At 35.2% G+C, this 13,069-nt stretch overlaps 1 protein-coding gene across 3 annotated transcripts in view; it reads right to left on the bottom strand.

Moving 5' to 3' along the window:
• COG5 (component of oligomeric golgi complex 5) overlaps positions 1-13,069 on the bottom strand; it is a 323,149-nt gene that overhangs the window by 245,381 nt on the left and 64,699 nt on the right. The window lies entirely within an intron of this gene.

Below are 13,069 nucleotides of genomic sequence, written 5' to 3'. Positions count from 1 at the left end.
TGACAACCAAGAAACAACCCTGTACATACACTCTGAGATAGAGAAACTTATTTTCTAAGATCAAGGGCACGATGCCTATAATATACAAATAAAGGGACAATAAAGGGAAGGAAGAAAACTAAAGCACCAGCCTCTTTCTTCCTTCCTCACTTTGCTGGAGTCTAAGCCAAACGGTCTGGATTCATACAACAGTAAACAGAACTATTAAAATCTGAATAAAAGGGGGAAAAAAACTTTGTATCATTGTAGAGAAGATTCAAAGAGCCAACTATTTTTAACTGTAGATACATGGCAACTTTAGAGTAATATGATTTACACAACATTCCTATACTAGTTCCTATACTATATATAGTAGCTTCCAAATGTTTCAAAATACAATAGTTCTATTTCCACCCTTAAAATCATTAAAGCGACAATAAACCTTGTCAATTTTTTACTCTACACCACTTAATTTAACTTTAATCTTTATTCTGCCCTCTTCAATTCATGCTGGAAAATATAAAATTACTAAAACAGGTTTGGGAATCTCATATCAAATAAATATCTTCCAACTGTTATAATCCAATCATCTGTCAATGAGTGCTAATCATCACTGACTCTATCAGGAAAATAGCAATAAATTATTTAAAAATAGGCTAATATAGTAGTTGCTACCTTATAAGTAATTAACTGGACAGTTTTTTATTCTATTTTTTTAACACTGTATCCATTAAATCAAGCAGCACTTCATTTTTAAATAAAATTTTACATCAAACAATTCAATAATATATAACTTTTATGTAATTAAATGAGATTGAGATTGATCCAATGAAGTTTATGGAATACTTTAACCCTTGGGAAGTGAGCACCATGCAATAGCTTGAATTCAATGAGGTTACATGGGAAATTTAATAAGAGATTTATTTCTGATAATAATGTTAACATGTCAAATCATGGCAAAGGTACAGTGTCCTTCTGCCTTGTTTTCTACTTTTATGAAATTAAAGAAATGGTTCAATTTAACAAAATGTACCATAAGAAAGTAAGACATTTTGGGGACCCTAGAGAAATTCTTCATTGTTAAGATATTAAAAAATTTTTCATTCAGTAAACGTATTTGACACAGAATATCTCCTAATATAGCCATTAAAAATTTTTAAACTAATTTTATACTTAAACTTCCAAGCATAAATTATAATTGTTTTCAATTTTATAATCTTAATAAAAATTAGACTATTTTTAGAGTTTTCATATTAAGAGAAACCCTTTGTGTTTTAAATATTTTTAATCTTCAAGTCTATAAGCATGCCAAAGAACGCGGTTAAAAGATATTTTTAAATATATTTGTCTAAACTGCTTTCATGCCCTCTTGTTGTCTGTAATAAGAAACCTAACAAAATAAGTAATAAATGGCAAATATTATAATGTTGCCTTCTAAACTGTTATTATTTCTACACTTGACACTAGAGCAGACAATTAACAAGCATTTTTTGTCCTCCTGTAATGAACTTCCAGGTATATGAAAGTACATCCACTGATTTACAACAAATAAAATTCAGACTTACCAAACAACTTCTAAAAGCTTTCTAATGTTAAATAGTATGTAGTATGTAAACCAAAAAAATATTTATGTTAAAGGTTCAGCTTTTGAAAACAAGTCGTAAATACGCTTACAACTACTGACCTTAGCTTAAATGAGAAAATGAGAAGCTTAGACAATTTTTTTCATCAGGTGTTTGTTCTATGAAGAGGTAAAATACTTTTATTTTCCTCATGATGGACCTCATCAAAACGTGTATGTTTTTCACTGTGTTTCTAATAATTTTATGGAAAAAAGCATTAATGCCAATTTTTCATGTTAGAATGAAAATTGTAAATGCCAAAGCAATAGAGGTAACAGTGGACTCAACATGGGACCCTTCATAAAATATTTTTCAACCCATATGCCAAAAATCACAGACACTGGCATCAATTTATATATAGTTAACTGGGTTAATTCTTCAAAACTATCTAAATAAAAACTATTCTTTTAAAAACTAACCAACTATGAGCTCAGTAAGAAATGGAACTCTTTTGCTTGCTAGTTTCAGGAGGTTATTATTCTAGCATTAGTCCCAAAAGATGTTCAAACCTATTGTGAAAATTTAAGAATTTACTATTATGTTTTTTAAAAAATGCCATTCATAGTATTTCTGTACTTTTCACCATGGTAAGTCAAATTTTAGGTACATGGTCTATTTTTGAAGCCCTCCCCACCCCACCCCCCCCACCCCCCACCGTGAAATGATAGCAAAATCTAAGTTCCCTGGGCATTAAAAACCAAACTCCTCATTTACCTAAGGTTAGACTGAAAAGTGAAAACCTAAAAGATAAGAAAAAAAGGTGTTTTTCAGTCTTTATTCAACACAGTAATTTGAAAACTATTTTCCAAAGTCAATAAAATGTTGAGTTTCATTACATTTTGATGATACATTTAAGTAAGCTTTGTAATTTTGTAATTCAATTAAACTTGGATCCTTACAATGTAGAGGGCATTAGAACAGATACACATACTCATATAAAATAAAGCTATTACCCTAGAAGTTTAATACAGAATCAAGGTAGTTAAAAGTCTGGCAATACCTACAAAAAGGCAGAATGCAGTAAATGTTATTTAGAAACAAGTAAAGTTCTTAACAGACTTAACAAGAAAGGAAATGTGTGGGATTTAAGAACAATACAAATAAAAGCACTGTTGAGGAAAGCTATTGAAGCATATCTGGAAAGACTAAATTGTTCTCTTTACAAGAAAAGTCATACAGTAGTGAGAAGTTAATCTGATAAGTTAAACTGGAGCCAAAAGCCAGAAAGAGGGCTTTAAATGCCAGCAGAGATATCTGAGCAGGGGAATAATACAATGATAAATGGGCTACAAATCAATCAATCAATCAATCAGCAATATGTAGATATGGTTGATTGGTAAGACACAAAATAGGAAGCTAAGAAAACAAACTGTTGGCTGGAAAAGACACAGAAGATGGGAAGCCACGGCCATCGCAGGGGCAGGTAACAAAAGGCCTGGCAAAAAGTGCTGGCAGTGGCTGTGGAAAGAAAGGAGCACGCAGATGTGACAGGCAATTTCACATTTCACAGAATCAATAGGGTATGGTATGTCACTGGTTAATAAAACAACTGGTGTAAGAAACTAAAGAATTAAAAATGAAAGCCAAAAAAGGACCATAAGAAACTAGACTCTCCTCAATGATCTAAGAACTTTTAAATTATGTTATGCATAAAGTACATGGATAATGAGGAAAAAACAAAAACATTTCTGGCAGGACAAAAAAATTCAATTAAGTAAACTAAGTAACATTCAAGAATGTTCTAGTTATGGGGCTCCTGGGTGGCTCAATAAGTTAAGCACCCGACTCGATTTTGGCTCACGTCATGATCTCACGTTTGTGGGATCAAGCCCTGCACTGGGCTCTGTGCTAGGCGTGGAGACTGCTTGAGAGTCTCTCTCCCCCTCTGCCCCTCCCCCACCCACATGTGTACATGTGCTCTCTCAAATAAATAAATAAATAAATAAATAAATAAATAAAGGCTTTTTTAAAAAGTTCTGGTTATAACTATTCAAAATAAAAATTTCTAACTAATGTTTTAAAATATCCACTTTATATTTTGCATATTGGTTTATTCATTTTTCCAATGAATGCATAATTTCTTCTTCAGTAACTTTTTATTTATAAAAAGTTATAAACAATGGGACAATGCCAAGGTACATAAAGTAGAAAATACAAAAATCATCCTTTGCTCTTTTATTCCTAATTATGAATATCTATCGAAGTCATTATATACATGTCTCCTTCATTCTTTGTTAATGGGTGCACAAAAATAATTTTTTTAATTAAAAAAACATTTAGCAGTATTTCTAAAATGTGACAATGATAAATATCAAATACATAAACCCTTTTCTATAATAATTTCAAGTACATTTTTCAAGATTATCTTGAAAAAGGAAGGAAAGGTAACCTGTCAAATTTTGAGACACGTTTTCTAAATGGAGAGAAGAAGCAAGAAAAAAACATAAAATAATGTATTTTTTCTCCCTTTTCACTAAGTAAGAGGAGAAATAAAAAAAAAACCTAAAGAAAACTTCTGGAACTTATTTTCTTTACATCTCAGGAAAGTGTCCTTGTACATACTCCCATAAGCCTCCTATGGGACAGCAGTGAACTCAAGAAAGCTGAGCGTGAGATGACTAATAATAAATGTTAGGGGAAAATGGAGCTCAGACCATATTATAAAAGGTGGGGGGGGGGGAAGGAGATAATTAAACCTAGACAAGGCAGGAAAAAGATCTAAAATACTCGGAGATGCTCAGCTCTTCGAGAAGTGAAATGTGAATACACAATTGTGGGTTAGAGTTCACAGAAGAAAACTAATTTGAAGACTGACCTTTTGTAAAAAGCATTCAGAACAATGAAAGGAATTTTTTTTTAAAAAGAAACCCTAGTTAACAGACTAGACAGATTAGTAACATAACAACATATTGCATGAGAAAAAGTAGAATATCAGGACATTACAACTCACAAGTGTTTGGAAAAGAGTGGTACTAAGATGGAGAAATAAATGGAAAACTGGGTTCATCTTAATTTAAAAGCTACCACCTCTTGGGGCGCCTGGGTGGCGCAGTCGGTTAAGCGTCCGTCTTCAGCCAGGTCACGATCTCGCGGTCTGTGAGTTCGAGCCCCGCGTCGGGCTCTGGGCTGCTGGCTCAGAGCCTGGAGCCTGTTTCCGATTCTGTGTCTCCCTCTCTCTCTGCCCCTCCCCCGTTCATGCTCTGTCTCTCTCTGTCCCAAAAATAAATAAATGTTGAAAAAAAAATTAAAAAAAAAAAAAAAAGCTATCACCTCTTATTAAAGAATATTTACTTTTTGCAGGAGAAAAAGAGCTGAGCAAACTTAAAACACAATTATTTCTCCCCCTGCTCATGATAAAATAATGTGTGGCAATAATCCTAAGTATCCCTACCCTTCTATTCACACTTTTTTTTTTTAAACAGACCTCTATAAGCTGTATCCATGGCTTTCAAGCATGACAGCTTTGTACTTCCACCAGCAGGTGGTAAAAAGTGCTGTCATTCCTGTCACTGCCACCAATATCAACTCCTACCACTATCAAACCCTGAAGCATCAGGTAAGATAAAGGAGGAGAGCAGAGTGTAGCTGGAATTGAGGTCATTTTCCTCACCCTGCTTACATGAAAGCAGTATGTCATGTATTTCTGAGAGGCATTAAGCAAGGTAGACTACCAAAGCACATCCAGCAATTTTTCACGGTGGAAAGTAAAAGGGACAAGGGAACCTTGTTAAGCTTATTGTTAAGATTACAGATAATTGCTTTCCACTCAGACAACTATGGACATACTAGTAATAGATGCAAAACGAACATTTTTTAATTTAACATAAAATTTTTAAAATGTTAATGCTAACAAATGAGAGTCTTGTCCACATTAGACACAGACTGTAAGAGTAAGAAATACTAAGATTTATATATACGGGAGCCATTAATATAGTATTACATACAATCCCATTGTCATATGCTGTATATTGCACCTATTGTATATTGATTGGGTAAAGAAGAACCAATGATACATGTTTCACCCCAATATTGTTAATATCTTAAAACAGGTTAAAATGTAACAAATCAAATTTACATAGTGTACACTTTAACCGTTTTCCCAATTCTGGAGTCTTTCTTTTGCTATTACATTTTTTCCAACTATCACTTCTTACAAGCAACAAAATGCTAGCAAACTGTAGCTACCTAACAGTATAAAACTGTCTTGGGACGCCTGGGTGGCTCAGTCAGTTCAATGTCCAACTTTGCCTCAGGTCATGATCTCATGGTTCGTGAGTTCGAGCCCCACATCGGGCTCTCTGCTATCAGCACAGAGCCTACTTGGGATCCTCTCTCTCCTTCTCTCTCTCTCCCTTCCCCACTCACACGTGTGCACTCTTTCCCTCAAAAATAAACATTAAAAAACTTATTTTAAAAAAACCTGTCTTTAATCCACATGATACATGTGGATACATGATATAATAATGGTCTATAAACTACTGTAACCTTTAATAATACTTCCCCAATAAGTGCCTGATACATACTAACTGATCAGTAAATATTAGTGAAACTGAAATTAACAATTTTTAAATTTCTGACCCCATGTATCTTGTTTAGGAGAGTATTTTTCAAAATGTATCCCACCTATATCAGAATCTTTTACAGTGTTTGTTTGAAATTCCAATTTCTGGGCTCCACCTTAGACTTTATGAATCAGAATATCTGTGGTTGCAGTTCTCACTGTAAATTTTAATAGGTACTCTCAGGTGATTTGTGTGCTAAAACTTAAGAATGACTACTTTACACACTTGAAGATGGACTATGTATCAAAGTGACAGATAGTCAAGTCACTGATCAATGAAAATATAGAAGCAGCTCAGAACTCAGACCATAATGCCTTCCTGAAGTAAAAAATTTTAAGCTTACTTCATTTAATAATAAAATTATATTTGAATTCTATATATTATAATCTAGCAGGACATTCACTTCCTAAGAAATAAAATTTTATTGATTGATTGATTGATTCATTCATTCATTCATTCACTCACTCATTCCAGGAGTATTTATTGAGCATTTACTATGTACTAGCTGTAGGGATAAGAACCGATGGAGCTGGGCTTTCAGTGAACTTACAGATGATGGTAAGTGCTAAGGGAAAGTCAAGCATGGTAAGGGAGTGAGAGATGAGGGTTTATTTGTGCAGCATGGTCAAGAAAGTGCACTGTTGGCACTCAGTAAATGCTGTTGCTTAAGTGAATGAGCACGGCTGTCCACAATCCTACATTCATTCAGTTAGCTGGCCCTTCAAGAATTGATGACCTGATGACTTAACTGGTCTCCCCTTCCCCAGGCATTTCATTTTTACTGTATTTAGTTGTTAATCACCCCTATACTATTTTCATGTTAGGAGCAAATTAATTATGGAAATATGAATATCAATGGCTTAGAAAAGTGTCTAGCACAATTTTGGCATATACTAGGTATATTGTTACAAGGCTTGCTGACCTATAGCACTGAAAACCGAAACAGGACTGAATTTTTATTCTCCCTCCAGAAGTCCACATACTATCCAGTCCTCAGTGTTCAGTTTTCTCTGAGAAACCTTTCAGTAATAATCATAATCATAACCAAACTTACTGAATGCTTAATGTGTTAAATAAATGAGCTGCTGTGTTAATTCTTTAGATTCTCCTCTTATAAATCCTCACACCAATACAATGAGGGAAGTCCTGCTGACACTTTTGCTAGGGATAAGAAAACATGCTCAGAGAAGTTAGGTGGCCTGCTCTCCTCCACACTGCTTGTAGGAGGTAAGACAGGGTTGGAGCCAAGGCTATCTTCCTTATGTTTTACTTCCTTAAAAGAACTTATCTAGGGAAAACATTTCCTTTAAAAATCATCCACTCAGGGGGCGCCTGGGTGGCGTAGTCGGTTAAGCGTCCGACTTCAGCCAGGTCACGATCTCGCGGTCCGGGAGTTCGAGCCCCGCGTCAGGCTCTGGGCTGATGGCTCGGAGCCTGGAGCCTGTTTCCGATTCTGTGTCTCCCTCTCTCTCTGCCCCTCCCCCGTTCATGCTCTGTCTCTCTCTGTCCCAAAAATAAATAAACGTTGAAAAAAAAAATTTAAAAAAAAAAAAAAAAAATCATCCACTCAGAAGATAAAATGGTACCAAATATGAAACAGGACACTATAAAGTGCTACTTACTTTTACTTCATTCATACAAAATACCCAGTTAAGTATAAAACTACACAGCTACTGTCTGTTATAACGTTACCTTATTTTGACCTAAAGGCAAATACTATACTTGCATATTTTTCTCATTTCAAAATAAAACTTCTATTAAAATGTAACACTATACATACAGGATTAAGAATTACTTTTAAGGGGCACATGGCTGGCTCAGTTGATAAAGCATGAAACCCCTGACCTAAGGGTCATGAGTTCAAGCCCCATATTGGGCATGAAGCCTACTTTTTAAAAAATGGCTGCACCTCTTATGTGGATCCTGAGAAACTTAACGGGAACCCATGGGGGAGGGGAAGGAAAAAAAAAAAAAAAGAGGTTAGAGTGGGAGAGAGCCAAAGCATAAGAGACTCTTAAAAACTGAGAACAAACTGAGGGTTGATGGGGGGTGGGAGGGAGAGGAGGGTGGGTGATGGGCATTGAGGAGGGCACCTTTTGGGATGAGCACTGGGTGTTGTATGGAAACCAATTTGACAATAAATTTCATATATTAAAAAAATAAAAAAAATTAAAAAAAATTAAAAATGGCAATAAGTTAATTAATTAATTAAAATTTAAATTACTTTTAAAACAATTGCAGTGAAAATACTAAAAACTATATTTGGTGCATCTTTTGAACAGATGTCACTCAAGTTAGATGGTTTCAGGCAAACATTTTCCTTTGTTATTATAATTTCCTTTGTGCCATCAACACAATTTAGGGAACATTCAGCTATTGTTTGATAATTTATGACAACTTTAATTTCCTATTCTGTTTTATAACAGTTAAGTGACATTGATAATAAATACTTCAAATGGTATTGCAAGAAATTCAACCCTAGGAACATTTCTTATTAACCTTTTCACTAAGAATTCTTTCCAACAACATTGATATTATCTTCTGTTATCACTCTTCCTTTCAGCATTTTCACTGACTCACAGAACTAATCATAACATGTTATTGTTAATGAAAATGGACTGTTATGAATACAATTTAAATATATAAAGACAACAGTACAGGTGATCAGATATAGCCACCTTACAGAAAAACATTTGCCAAATAATATATTCCAGATAAACAATGACTGCAGTTTAGAAAATTAATGAATATATGAAATTCACAGGTATATTCATGGGTACAAGAATGTGTGTTTTTTCATTGGAGCAAAGAGCTACAAATTCATTAAGATCCTCAAAAAAGTATATAACCCAAAACTAAAAATCTACTAAGAAGGTAGGAAAGCAAAATTGGTAAATGCTACCTTACATCCTGCCTTATTTGAGGAAGACTGTAAGACAACTTTTAAAAACATACAATTTTAGACACAATTAAATGAAAAAATAATAAAATCAGAGCAATATAGATTAAAAGAATGGGAAAAAATTAAATTAGCTCTGGTATGAAACATACAATGCAAAATGCTTATCATTTAGTCCTGCATTCTTGCAAGAGATGAGTCAAAAACTGTCCCTATATTTTCTCTAAGATTGTATAAAGAGAGAAAAGGAATTGATTACATGACTCTTAGCATCAATTAAATAAAAATCCTCTTGCTGTTCAGTGGAAGTGATAAGTATTCCTAATATTGAGACCAAATTGCATTGCCTTTCGTGGATCTTCTCAGAAAGTACCTAATGTTTAAACAATATTTTTACAACTTTTTTTTAAGGTTATCTATTTTTTAGTAACCTCTACACCCAACGTGGGGCTCAAATCCACCACGTTGAGATCAAGAGTCACACGCTCCTCCAACTGAGCCAGCCAGGCACCCCTTTACAACTTTAAAGACAACTGAAGTGGGGCGCCTGGGGGTCTCAGCCGGTTAAACCTCTAACTCTTGGTTTCGGCTCAAGTCACAATTTCACCGTTCGTGAGTTCGAGCTCCGCATCGGACTCTGTCCTAACAGTGCAGAGCTTGCTTTGGGATTTTTCTCTGCCCCTCCCGCGCTCACTCAGTGTCTCCCTCTCTCTCTCAAAAATAAATAAAACTTAAAAAAAAAAAAAACAAAAAAAACCTCATTTAAAAAAAAAAAAAGACAACCAAAGTCTCATACAGTCATTGATGTCCTTCCATGCACAATAATGGCCACAATGATCTTATGGAAAACGCAAGAAGTCTAATAAGGCTGATTATAATTTTCCTCATAGTACAATAAAGGCATCAAACTACAAGGAAATTCTGTAAAAAGAACTATATAGGAAACAATAATATAATGCAGTAATTTAATTCTGGCTTAATCTAAGGATGGATTCTAGAAAATTCAAGCAGTGAATATCAAGCACTTCGCACACATCTAAGGGGTCAAGCAGACTGGCTGGAAGAAAGAGGTGGCACTTCCAAATGAAAATAAGACAGATGTTCTTAAAAACCAAAAAAGGTTTCCTCTCCTCCCCCAATCCCCAACTTTCAGAGATTCTCTAATCAAGAGAAATGGATAGACTAATTAGCCTTCAGAGAACTGTCTTGAAATATTCTTTCATCAAATTTCTAGAAAAAAAAATAACTGGCAGAAAAAAGGTTAAGTGCAAAGACATAAACATGAATAACCATCTGGGCTGAGGGAAAGACCAACATGACAACACTCCACTCTTGCACAGAGGTGGCTGTTGACAAATTCTGAAAAGATAAGTTAAAGAACTGAATTTTCATCAACTGAAGATAAACCTACTTTGCCTGAAATACCTCGTCCTCATTAAAACATCTTCTTCCTACCCATGATTCAAAGGTACAGTAAGAACAGATACAATAAAAGCCACAAGAGCTGAGTTTTCAGCTACATGATAAAAGACATCATATAAATATTTCGTCACTATTATTAAATACAAAAAATAAGGTATGAGTAGCTTCTACTTTTAAATACAGTATTCTTCTATCAATACCATTCATATGAAATCCAACTAACTTCTGCACGTACATAAATGTTTCTAAAAACTTGGTAACATATGTCACAGGATCTAGGAAGCAGATTCACAAAGTGCCTGAACGAAATCGCCAAGCAGCAAGAACTATAAAATCCTAATTACTATCATAAGCAAGTCTGTTATCTTGGAAGCATTAAAAAAATCATTAAAGCACTTTTAAATGGCCCATTATAATAGCACTTAACCCTCATCTGCCCAAATTTGAACATTTCATAAAAGGTTTGGGTTGTATAAACTTACAAAAGTGGTGGCGATAAGACAAGTTTGTCAACATCAATATCACAAGCAAAATTTAAGTACAATTAAGAGTACAAAGAGCAATGGGGCGCAAAGGAAAGGGAGCACATGTAGAGTAATACCCCCTTATCTGTAGTTTTGCTTTCCGTGTTTTCAGTCGCTAGTCAACTGTAGTCCAGAAGCAGATGATCCTCATTTTCCCCTACTGCCAGAAGGCCAGTAGTAGCCTAACACCACATCACAATGCCCATGTCGTTCACCTCACCACGTAGGCATTTTTATCATCTCTCATCATCACAGGAAGAAGACTGGGTACAGGACAACAAAGTATTTTGAGAGAGACCACATTCACATGATTTTTATTACCATATGTTGTTACAACTGTTCCCTTTTCAAATTATTGTTGTTAACCTCTTACTGTGCCTAATTTATAAATTAAACTTTATCATAGGTATGTATGTAGAGGAAAAGGCACAGTGCATATAGGGTTCAGTACTATCTGTGGTGTCGGGCATCCACTGGGGGTCTTGGAATGTATCCCCCTACAGAAAAGGGAGGGGGAGACTACTGTACCTGGAAAAACTACAGAAAGGAAACAGCAATTGAAATGAACTTTGACAGCCTCTGGGCAACAACAGTATATCAGTATAACAGTATATCAGATGCAAGCATGAGCAATTACAGAGAAACAAGAAAACAGAGTCTCCAGACCAGGGAACAATTCAATTTGGCTGGCGCACAGACTATGAATATGTAAGCAGGGAGAGATAAAGCTGGAAAAAAAGGCTATAATCATGTTTTATCAGGCAAAAAAAAATTTTAATTTAAACCCAAAGCTCAGTGAAAATCTTCCTAGATTTGACAGTGTGTGATGGCATCTAAATATACACATACTTACACTTTTGAATCATCAAAGTGTAAGCCCTCAATACTCAGACCACCATGTCAGCCTCTGACCTGGTCTCTCTACCTCAAGCTCTCACAATTTCCATTTTCCACTTCCTAAAACACAATTCTGTTCATTTTCATCCCCTGATCACAGAATATCTTCCATCAGATACCAGATACTCTTCACGGAGACTTACAATACAACATAGTATTTAAAAGAAAATAACTAGGGGCGCCTGGGTGGCGCAGTCGGTTAAGCGTCCGACTTCAGCCAGGTCACGATCTCGCAGTCCGGGAGTTCGAGCCCCGCGTCAGGCTCTGGGCTGATGGCTCAGAGCCTGGAGCCTGTTTCCGATTCTGTGTCTCCCTCTCTCTCTGCCCCTCCCCCGTTCATGCTCTGTCTCTCTCTGTCCCAAAAATAAATAAACGTTGAAAAAAAAATTTTTTTTTTAAAAAATAAAAATAAAAAATAAAAGAAAATAACTAAAACCCAGAGGAGAGATGGGGGTGATGGGTAAAACAGGAGATGGGGATTAAGGAGTGCACATGTGATGAGCACTGGGTATTGTATGGAAGTGTTGAGTTACTGTATTATATACCTGAAACTAATATAATACTGTATGTTAACTAGCTAGAATTAAAATAACTTAAAAAAATTTTTAAAAATGTTTGAAGAAAATAACTAAAATCCAAATAGTAGTAGTAACCACTCAGTATTGTTAAATGTAGAATTAGAGATATCCCACAAAGTTATATAAACACACAGCCTTGAAAAATGTCAGCAGAAAATGCAATATGCCCAATTCAATTTTTTTTAATTTGAGAGAGAGACAGAACGAGCACAGAGGAGAGGGGCAGAGGGAAGGAGGGGGGGGGGGGGGGTGGGGGGTGGGTAGAGAGAATCTTAAGCAGACTCTGTGCTCAGCATGGAGCCCAAGGCAGGGCTCAGTCCCACAACCCTGGGATCATGACCTGAACCAAAATCAAGAGTCAGATGCTCAACCTACTGAGCTACCCAGGCACCCATTCTTAAATGTTTTTTATTCTCCTCCAGTACTCATCTCTAAATTGAAAACTTTTACAGTAATATTTAAATATCTTGTTATCAGAAAAAAATGCACAATAAATGTACATTGTATGATGTGATTTTTGAAAAGAAAAAAGAGTGTTTTTGTATGTTACAACATAACACAACCACAAATGAAGATGTGTACCCAA

This window comes from Prionailurus viverrinus, chromosome A2, assembly GCF_022837055.1.
Source record: "Prionailurus viverrinus isolate Anna chromosome A2, UM_Priviv_1.0, whole genome shotgun sequence".
NCBI lineage: Eukaryota > Metazoa > Chordata > Mammalia > Carnivora > Felidae > Prionailurus > Prionailurus viverrinus.
Note: the sequence above shows the minus strand (reverse complement) of the source record. Positions and strands in the feature narration are given on the sequence as shown.